Below are 10,801 nucleotides of genomic sequence, written 5' to 3' on the forward strand. Positions count from 1 at the left end.
CTTTCTAACTTTAGTTATAATGAGGAGAGATGGTAGAGCCCAAAACACTCTAGAGAAAGATGAAAATATTCTACTATCATTACGGTCCTATCTGAACAAGCCCAGTTTCATTTTTATTGCTTATTTCAATATGCCAGAAAGTCTAAAAAAATAGCCATTACAGTTAAATGATGCTGGAATTCTTTCACGCATTTATAGAGAAAGAAAATATTCTACAGAATTTTAAATAAGGGAATGAGAAAAAATAAAAGGAAAATATTATATCCTTATCTGTCTTATTAGAAAAAAAAGGTGGAATTTTTTCTAAACTTTTGCTTTCATTGTTTTAAATATTTTCTGGCAATTTGAAATAGAACATTGAAAACTTCAATCTTTGTGTTGATCCACAATATTGATTTTCTTAAGATTCTGCCAGCATTCATTAAAATTCTATTTTACTTACTTTATTTCCTGCCTCAGACAACTTAATACATGTATCAACTATTCACCTTACTAGTGCCAATGTGGAAAATAACTTTATTCACTACTCAAAACAATCCTACTCCAGCTGCTTCCTAATGAGTAGATTATGAGGAAATTATTTGGAATATGTGTTCTGGGGTCCAACAGACACTAGGTTGAATTCAACACTTTTTTTTACTATTTGCTATACAATATTAAGTGTTATTTTTTCCAAACTTCAATTTCCTTTTATTCAAAAATAGAATGAAAAAATATATATCTTAGAGTTTTATTTTTTGAGATACTGCCTCTTAGAACAGTATTTCTTTCATTGTATGCACAAATTAAACATTGGCTATCATTTTGGTTTTATTCCTATCATCATAATTATTATGGATTCAAATGAATAAGTCACCTGCTCTATCCTAGCAGGATTCTAAGTCATAAAAAAATGCAAAACCGATGGTGATAAAAGACCCAGATATAAGTCTATACATGCATCTCTTAATCCCAGGGCCATTAAGAAAAATCTGTCTTAGATAAACGGTTATATGCAAAGCAGATGGTCTCATACTGTCAGTCTTAAACAAATTTTTTTAATTTATTATTATTATTGGTTCTTTTTATTTATACATAAGTTTAGGATTCATTTTGGCATAATTATAGAAGCATGTAATATAATTTGTCCTAATTTATTCCCCAGTACATCCCATCCCTCCTCTTCTCCCTCCACCTGTTCCCTTCCCTCTACACTAATGGTCTCTCTACTATTTATTTCTAGTATTTCTTTAAGTAGTGTCTTGTGGATATACACAATGATGACATTCACTATGGTATATATTCATATATATACATAGGAAAGTTAGATCAGATTCATTCCACTGTCTTTCCTTATCGCATTCCTCCTTTCTTTCCTTAATTCCCCTTCATCTACTCCACTGATCTTTCTTCTATTTTTTTTAATTGCCACCTCCCTTTATTTTGGATTAGCTTCCACCTATCATAGAAAACATTTGACCTTTGACTTTTGCGGGACTGACTTATTTAACTTAGCATGATAGTCTCTAGATCCATCTTTTTACCTAGAGAAAGAGTTAAAAGCCTATAGCTTTGCTCTACTTATCATCTCCAATGATAACATAGATTTCAACTTCCTTAAAAAGTCTTTCATCTTTGTTAGCATGTTAATTACTGAGTTTCTTGAACAATAGATCTTTTGCTACATGTTAGCTCCTAGAGATCTATGCACCCACTGAACTGAATGTAAATTGCTAAGTATAGTTTTCTACATTGTCTCCCAACACCATAATTGCCCTTCTAAATTATAATTTAGAATTAAAGGACAATTTAATAAATAATTAAATAATTCTATTTAGGATGCCATAAATAGAATTCTTTGTCTTAAATATTTTGATGAGACATTTATGTTTTTCACTGTAATAATTTTTAATGAAGTGTCCAACAATACCACAAGTATATGTGATTGAACAAAATCTATCAACATTCTCTTAATTTTTAGAATAAATATCAAAATCCTTAGTTTGAACTTGAAGGTTCTGCATGGTTTGAATTTTAGCTGGCAAAATAGTCACATTTGCCTCCTTTCACTTCTTACAATATACCTTCCCTCTTGTCCTAGCCAACAGGCCTTAATTCAATTCAATGCACATTATTTCAACATTCATATCTTTGCCACATCATCTTTTCTTAACTTCTTTAAATAGGAAAGACACTTCTATAAATCCCTTTCACAGTACTGTGTAGTCCCCCACTGTAGTTTTTATAACAATTCAAATTAATTTTTTCTTATATGTTAATCTTTTTGATTTCGACCTCCTGTACCATAGTTTAAGCTCCCTTTTGGAAAGTATTTTGTCTGTTCACCTTTGAATTACCATTATTTGTACATTGCCTGGCCAAATAGATACTGTACTTGTTAAATGAATGCATAAATAAAGAAATGAACAAGGACATTAAAATCCTTATTTTCTACCTCCTATACTTATCACATTTTATTCTAATCTCTATAAAAGCAGAAGATTGGGGCTGGGGATGTAGGTCAGGAGTAAGGCACTTGCGAAGTATGCATGAGGTGCTGAGGTCAATTCAAAGAACACAAAAAGGGGGAAAAGGTGCAGATTGACCTCATCAATTTTGAGGTCTTAATTATCTTACCTAATATTTAATACACAAAGATTAATCAATAAATCATAAATCAGTGTTCAATAAAGGCATAACTAACCTAAAGACATATAAATAAGCACAATGCTAACAAGAGCAGTCTCACTAAATCGTAACTAATATTGACATTACTATCATTATTATTTGTGATATTAGATTAATTCATGAAGTAAAGTATTATTCGATGGTAAAATATGTTATGCCATATATAAGGAAAATTTAGGATGCCATAAATAGAATTCCTTGCCTTAAATATTTTGATAAGACATTTAGAAATTAAGATTATAATCATAGCACTGGATATTTTCCACCTTTTTAAGTCAAACTTAATATGTTAATTATGTTAATTAAATTCATCAAAACTATAATTATATTAATGTTTTTGTCTAACTTAAAAAAAGTAAAGATTATTTAAAATGGTGTACAAACATCATCTTATAAACTAATGGGATAAATTTATAATTCAATTTTCTATATCAAAAATGTGTATTATAATTTATCAGAGGTAAAAATTTCAATTTACGTTGAAGTATCCCCATTACATGAATATTTTTAGAGAATAAATAAGAAAACTCATAGAACTATATAACTACATAATACTTTTGAAATTCAAAACTCACAGTAGCTGAAAGAGTTGTTGAATTAACAAAATTCTAGTACAAAACCAAGTAAAATATACAGATGTAACAGTTTAGCCAGAAGAGTTAAGAATGGAAGCAAGAATCTCAATCAGGTCTCTAAGTAACTTGAGATAGGCAATGATGCACATAAAAAATTGACTGAATACTTGGAGGAAAAATAACATGAACAACTGATGCAATTAAAATTTACTTACTTTACAAAATCTCATTTCTTATTGTTTTGCTCCATCAACTTTTATACCTACCTTTTTTCCCTTAAGAAACAAAAGCTCAGTTTTGACATGAGACCCAACTGAACAATTTAACACCAACATTAATAAAGTAAAATAAATAATTTTCTTTAAATGTCATTTCATCGTTGAGTGACTTCTTTGAGTTGAGCAATTTCTATAGTCTTTCTAAAAGTCCAATTACTTTAGCTCATGGCTATTCTAATCTAGTGCTTTCTTTAAATTTCTACAAGGATAATCAAAAGATCAGATTTACCTCTTCACATTTTAATTAATGATTGATATTTGAGAAAATTATAAAAGCATAATAAGGCTCAAATGAGACTATTTCAGGATTAAAACAAAGCATTCTCCATTTAGAAACAGAAAACTAAAGAAATGCAAAAATAATATATATAGTATTTTATGTTCTGTTATACCTAATTAAGGCAATACCGTCACACTAAATTCGAAGACACAAAATTAAGTACCAGTCTTATATAAAAGAGTATAAAGAATAACCCATGATAAAGGAAGAAGGGGAAAAATAGAATCTTAGTGGATTTGACAGAGGGGAATGAAGGGACGGGAGTGTGGTAGGAATAGGAAAGACAGTGAAATGAATCTGACATAATTTTCCTATGTGCATATATGAATACACCACAGTGAAGTTCACCATCGTGTACATTCACAAGTCCTGGGTCTTGACTAGAATAAGATGTATTCCATGCTTATATAATTATATCAAAAAGGATTTGAATGTCATGTATAACTAAAAGAAACAATAAAATTAAAAAACAAATGGCAAGGCAGAATTACCAAATCAATTGAGTTTTCTGTGTTTTGAGGCAGATTGAGGTGCAAGTTGACAATATTGTACAGCATATATATATATATATATATATATATATATATATATATGAATGCATTACAATTCTTATTACATATAGAGAGCTCAATTTTCATATCTCTGGTTGTATACATAGTATACTCACATTTATGTCTTCATACATGTACTTTGGATAGTAATGATCATCACATTCAACCATCATTAATTACCCCATGCCCCTTCCTTTTCCCTCCCACCCCTCTGCCTTATCTAGAGTCCATCTATTCCTCCCATGCTTCTGCTCCCTATCCCACTATGAATCAGGTACCTTATATCAAAGAAAACATTTGGCATTTGGTTTTCTGGGATTGGCAAACTTTACTTAGCATTATCTTCTCTAACTCCATCCATTTACCTGAAAATTCCATGATTTTATTCTCTTTTATTGCTGAGTAATATTCCATTGTGTATATATGCCACATTGTTTTTATCAATTCATCTATTGAAGGGCATCTAGGTTGGTTCCACAATTTAGCTATTGTTAATTGTGCTGCTATAAACATTGATGTGGCTGTGTCCCTGTAGTATGCTGTTTTTAAGTCCTTTGGGTATAGACCAAGGAGAGGGATAGCTGGGTCAAATGGTGGTTCCATTCCGAATTTTCCAAGAAATCTCCATACTGCTTTCCATATTGGCTGCATCAATTTGCAGTCCCACCAGTAGTGTATGAGTGTACCTTCTTCCCCACATCCTCCCCAACATTAATTGTTGTTTGTATGCATAATAGCTGCTATTCTGACTGGGGTGAGATGAAATCTTAGAGTGGTTTTGATTTGTATTTCTCTAATTGCTAGTGATGATGAACATTTTCCATGTGTTTGTTGATTGATTATACATCATCTTCTGAGAAGTGTCTCTTCAGGTCCTTGGCCCATTTATTGATTGGGTTATTTGATTTTGGGGTGTCTAGCTTTTTGAGTTCTTTATATACCCTAGTAATTAGTGGTCTATATGATGTGTGAGTGGTAAAGATTTGCTCCCAAGATGTAGGCTCTCTCTTCACCTCACAGATTGTTTCTTTTGCTGAAAAGAAACGTTTTAGTTTGAGTCCATCCCATTTACTGATTCTTGATTTTAAATCTTGTGCCACAGGAGTATTATTAAGGAAGTTGGGGCCTAATCCCACATGATGGAGATTAGGGCCTAGTTTTTCTTCTATTAGACGAAGGGTCTCTGGTTGTATTCCTGACAGTGATCCATTTTGAGTTGAGTTTTGTGCATGGTGAGAGATGGTGGTTTAATTTCATTTTGTTGCATGTGGATTTCCAGTTTTCCCAGCAACATTTGTTGAAGAGGCTATCTTTTCTCCAATGCATGTTCTTGGCTCCTTTGTCTAGTATAAGATAATTGTAGTTTTATCGGTTAGTCTCTGTGTCCTCTATTCCGTTGTACAGCTTTTATCAAACCAAACTTTCAAAACTACAAATGTTTTGACTAATTCTGTGGGAGTGAAAAACAAACTCTTTATGAAGTTCAACTTGCATGCTTCAATTTAAACTGCATAGGGCAAATGAAAAATTGTGTTCAAATATATTCACTGCTGGGGAATTCAAGTTTTAAGTTCTGTTCTATTCACTATTATCACTCTCAGCTTCAAAATCACCTTCTAGGCTATGGACTATGAAGCTGGGGGGTGAATACTTGCTGATCATATTTCTGTTGAGTGTGTAGATTCCTGCTATGTAATAAACAGGAAATGCATTGGAAGCAATGAGGAATAAGGAGAGACCCTCTCCTTCTTCTCTGTTTCCTGTTCCTGTTTTTGCTTCCTGCTGCTTTCAGTGTCACCACAGTAACACTTTCTCACCTGACAGTGACATTTCATTTCAGTAGCAGCAGCTAATTTCAGTTTTGCACTTTTCCCAACACTTTCAGAACCAACTTCATCACACCCCTTCAGAGACATTGGCTTCAATAGTGAGCAGCAATTTCTTCTTAGACATCTGAGTTTCAGCTCTGCAGGTTTGCTCTACTTTAATAATTCCAAACTTTAATTACCCCATCTTTTGGGAAGCAATTTCTAGAAGTTACTCTCCCATGATACATAAATATATATTTTTATGTTCCTGAATACCTTTAATTACTGATATCAAATCTTAATATTATATGTTCCTGGTTAAAAACAATAACAAATATCAATGACAGCAAAAGCAAATGGCCATATAGCTTCTACTTCCTGACTGATCTTGAAAAAAAAACCAATCTATCTATCTATCTATTTACATTATATATATATATATATATATATATATATACACACACACACACACACACATACATACACACATATATGTATATATATATACATATAATATATACATATTTAGGAATATATGTATATTCCATACATATATTTCTAAATATGTATATATTCTATGTTTTAGTCAACTATTTCATTGTTGTGACCAAAAGACCTGACAAGAAAAAGAATTATTTTAGAATAAAAGTTTATTTGAGGCTCATGGTTTCCAAGGTATCAGTCCATAGACTGCATTGCTCAAGCATGAGGTGAGGCAAGAACATCATGGTGGAAGACGCGTGGAAGAGGAAAACAGATAAGGACATCACTGCTAGGAAGAGTGTGGAAGAGGAAAACAGATAAGGACATCACTGCTAGGAAGAGAACTGAACTCAGCTCATCAGGGTCAAAATATATGCCCCAAAGGCACACCCCCCCATGACTCACCTCCTCCAGACACACCCTACTTGCCTACAATTACCACTTAGTTAATTTATTCAAGTGGATTAATGCACTGATTAAATTAAGGCTCTTATAACCCAATCATTTCACCTTTGACCCTCCTTGCATTGTTTCACAAATGATCTTTTGAGAGATACCTCATACCTAAGCTATACCCTATAATATATACATAATAAAATTAATAAATGATTTCTTAAATCTTTTACCTACATATTTTCTTGAGATTCACCAAAAAAATGTACAGAATAGTCAATTTTGTTGTGAAGTATTCATATTGCATGTAACATAATTTGATCAATTTCACTCCCTGCTATCCACCTTACTTTCTCCTCCCCTCTCCCCGAGTGTGCTTCCTATATACCAATGTTTTTTCTTCTATATTCATAATACCCTTTTCCTCCTAGCTAGTTGCTACATATAAGAAGAAGCATATGATACTTATCTTCCTAAGTCTGACACTTATCTTCCTAAGTCTGACTTAACCTACCTTGTTTTTTATTGACAATATGAAAACAGTCCCTTAATTCTTATGAACTATTCATCTATAATTGAATCCATAAAAACCATTGATAAAGAAAAGTTAAATGTAATCTTTTTACTTTTGAGATTAAAAAAATAGGCCATTCTTGGGATTACTAACTCAATGAAAAGTGATTTTCAACATCTTTTCATTAAATAGAAAAAGGTTTCTAAGGTTTCTTACACATGTAAGAAGTCTAAATGCTTGCCATCCAAGACCTTCACCTGAAATTATTAATTGAATGCATCTACTTATCTCTCTTCCCATTAAATATGCTGCCATATGTCTTAAAGATATAGTGCCAAAACATCCCAGGATTTGAAATTTAGAGATAAGAACTTCCCTGAAAAGTCTTCTCTTCTCTTCACCCAAGTTTAGGTCTAAAAGCTCTCTTGTGTGCTTTCAACCTTCAAGCATATGCTCCTATCTTTTACTTTCCTGCTTCCTGAACTCCAGAATAAGATTCCCAACAACAGAAAAATTTTGTAGGCACAGTTTATATTGACCACCATTCAAGTGCCAAGCTTGCTGCAGTTTTCAAAAGATGTGGGATGAATGAAAGAATAAAGGATGGTATTGTCACAACTAATATTGTACTATATATACAACAAACACTTGCCTTACCAATGAAATCCTCTAATCTGAATGTCGGTATTATTTCTCCCTCCGGTAAAATTGATGAAATTATGTTCATATATGTTTACATATATGTACATATACATATATAAATATATACACATATATATTTTTATATTTACATTATAAATATACATTTACATTATAATAACATTATATGTGTTTATATATGTATATATATATGTATGCTACAATGAAACACACCATTATGAATAATTAATATAGGCACCAATATAATATAGAATCTACTCACTAACCTGGTTCTTACTACATACCCTTACATTTATGTCACATTATACAGCTGCTGGATTTTATTTACTGATGTAAAGTAACTCTAGTGAATTTTGCAGTCATTAAAATTATTAAATAGTGTTTGATTTCATTTAGTGTTAAATACATTCTATTGTTTTCTAATGCTTTTGGAAATTGGTAATCCCCCTGGATATGTATGTGATAATTCCTTATTAATTAAAAAAAATCTGTTTAACAAGGATAACACATTTCCTATCTGCAAGAGATAATAGAGAGTTTATTCTGTAATTAACTTCCTGTCATAGTTCTTAAACTTTTTAGCTTTTTTTCTGATCTTCTCTGGCTTTATCTATGGTCCTAGAGACCATCTGGTAGAAAATCTCATTTGATTTCTATATCCATGTCATCATTCTACATAAAATATACACTTTAATATTTTAATTGATATAAATATATATTTTAGTTATGTTTCAACTTACCTCTTACTTACATGTTTTAGTTATTTTGTGGATTTTATTTTATTTTATTTATTTATTTTTACAATTTTTTTAATATTTATTTTTCAGTTTTCGGTGGACACAACATATTTATTTTATTTTATGTGGTGCTGAGGATCGAACCCAGCACCCCGCGCATGCCAGGTGAGCGTGTTACTGCTTGAGCCACATCTCCAGCCCTCAAAATACAATTTTTAAAAAGCTGATAAACAGCACAGATATAAAAACCAAGAAAAATATATGCATCTTCACGAACTGTCTGATACACTTCTAAATGCATTTAACTGTATTTTCTTTTTTTATTTTTTTTTAATTTTTATTATTGGTTGTGCAAAACATTACATAGTTCTTGACATATCATATTTCACACATTTGATTCAAGTGGGTTTTGAACTCCCATTTTTACCCAGTATACAGATTGCAGAATCACATCGGTTACACATCCACATTTTTACATATTGCTATACTAGTGTCTGATGTGTTCTGCTGCCTTTCCTATCCTCTACTATCCCCCCTCCCCTCCCCTCCCCTCCCATCTTCTCTCTCTAGACATTTACTGTACATTTTAATATAATTCAGTAACAGATAAGACAGAACATAAATTTTAATTCAAAGAAACATTTTGTGAAAAGATAATGAGTATGTTGCCATTAGAAGATTGTATCAAGTCTGTGCTGACTTCTTTTTATGAACTTTGCTTTCTTTATATTACAGCAAGGAAAATTAGGAATCAAAATCCTATTGTCAAAAGCCAGAATTATTGGAACTGGGAAATGAAGAATATATATCTTTTCTCTAAAGTGAAAAGCTAAAGACCTTAGTCTATGCTGTCGTATTAATGCTCCGTGTGAAAGTAAAAATCACTGGAGAGATTAAGTCAAGCCCCTTAACTTTGAGGACAGAAGTTTCTTGCCTTAGTATGAGAGTATAATATCTTTCACTTATAACCAAGTTTGTCAAGAATATAGAACAAAATGATGCATAAATATGTGCTTAAAAGATGATCATATAAATTCAAGACAGATGAAACCTTCCTATCTTTCAGGTCTAAGCTTTCCAGAATTAATGATATAAAATCCCATAGCTTCTCAGCCCTATGTGACTCATTTTCTATGGTAGCTATTCCTTTTGTGTTCTCTAGCTGACTTTGATAAAGATAAAATTTTGTTTTCTGAATAACTTTCTAAATGACATTGAGATTGCTAAATGACTCTCTTATACAAATGTAAATAGAAATGCATGTTTTTCCCACAGATATTCAAATATAACACAATGTTCCTCCTTTAATAAACTCTCTTTAGATCCTATATCTCTAGTCTCTTATTATAATAAAATAACCCAACCTTAGTAGTTTTTGATACTTTCTAGGTCCCATGACATTATTTCCATTAAAAAAAAATCTATTTAGTTTTTTTTTCCCCACAGAAAATGATTTTGTCAAAATTACCAATGAATTCTACATTGCTAAATTCAAAAAACAATTATCGTTAGTCATTTGCCCCTTTTCAAAAAAAAAAAAAAATGTCTTCACTAGATTCTTCTCTGAGGACAAGCTAAGCTCCTTATTGCCTTGTTGCAGGCAATTCCAGACTCGACTCATATTTTCTTTTTTTTTTATTTTTTTATTTTTTTTAATTTTTTATTGTGGGTTGTTCAAAACATTACAAATTTCTTGACATATCATATTCAACACTTTGATTCAAGTGGGTTATGAACTCCCACCTTCACCCCATACACAGATTGCAGAATCACATCAGTTACACATCCATTGATTTACATATTGCCATACTAGTGTCTGTTGTGCTCCGCTGCCTTTCCCATCCTCCACCCTCCC

Source organism: Marmota marmota, unplaced genomic scaffold (assembly GCF_001458135.2).
Source record: "Marmota marmota marmota unplaced genomic scaffold, marMar, whole genome shotgun sequence".
Taxonomy (NCBI): Eukaryota; Metazoa; Chordata; class Mammalia; order Rodentia; family Sciuridae; genus Marmota; species Marmota marmota.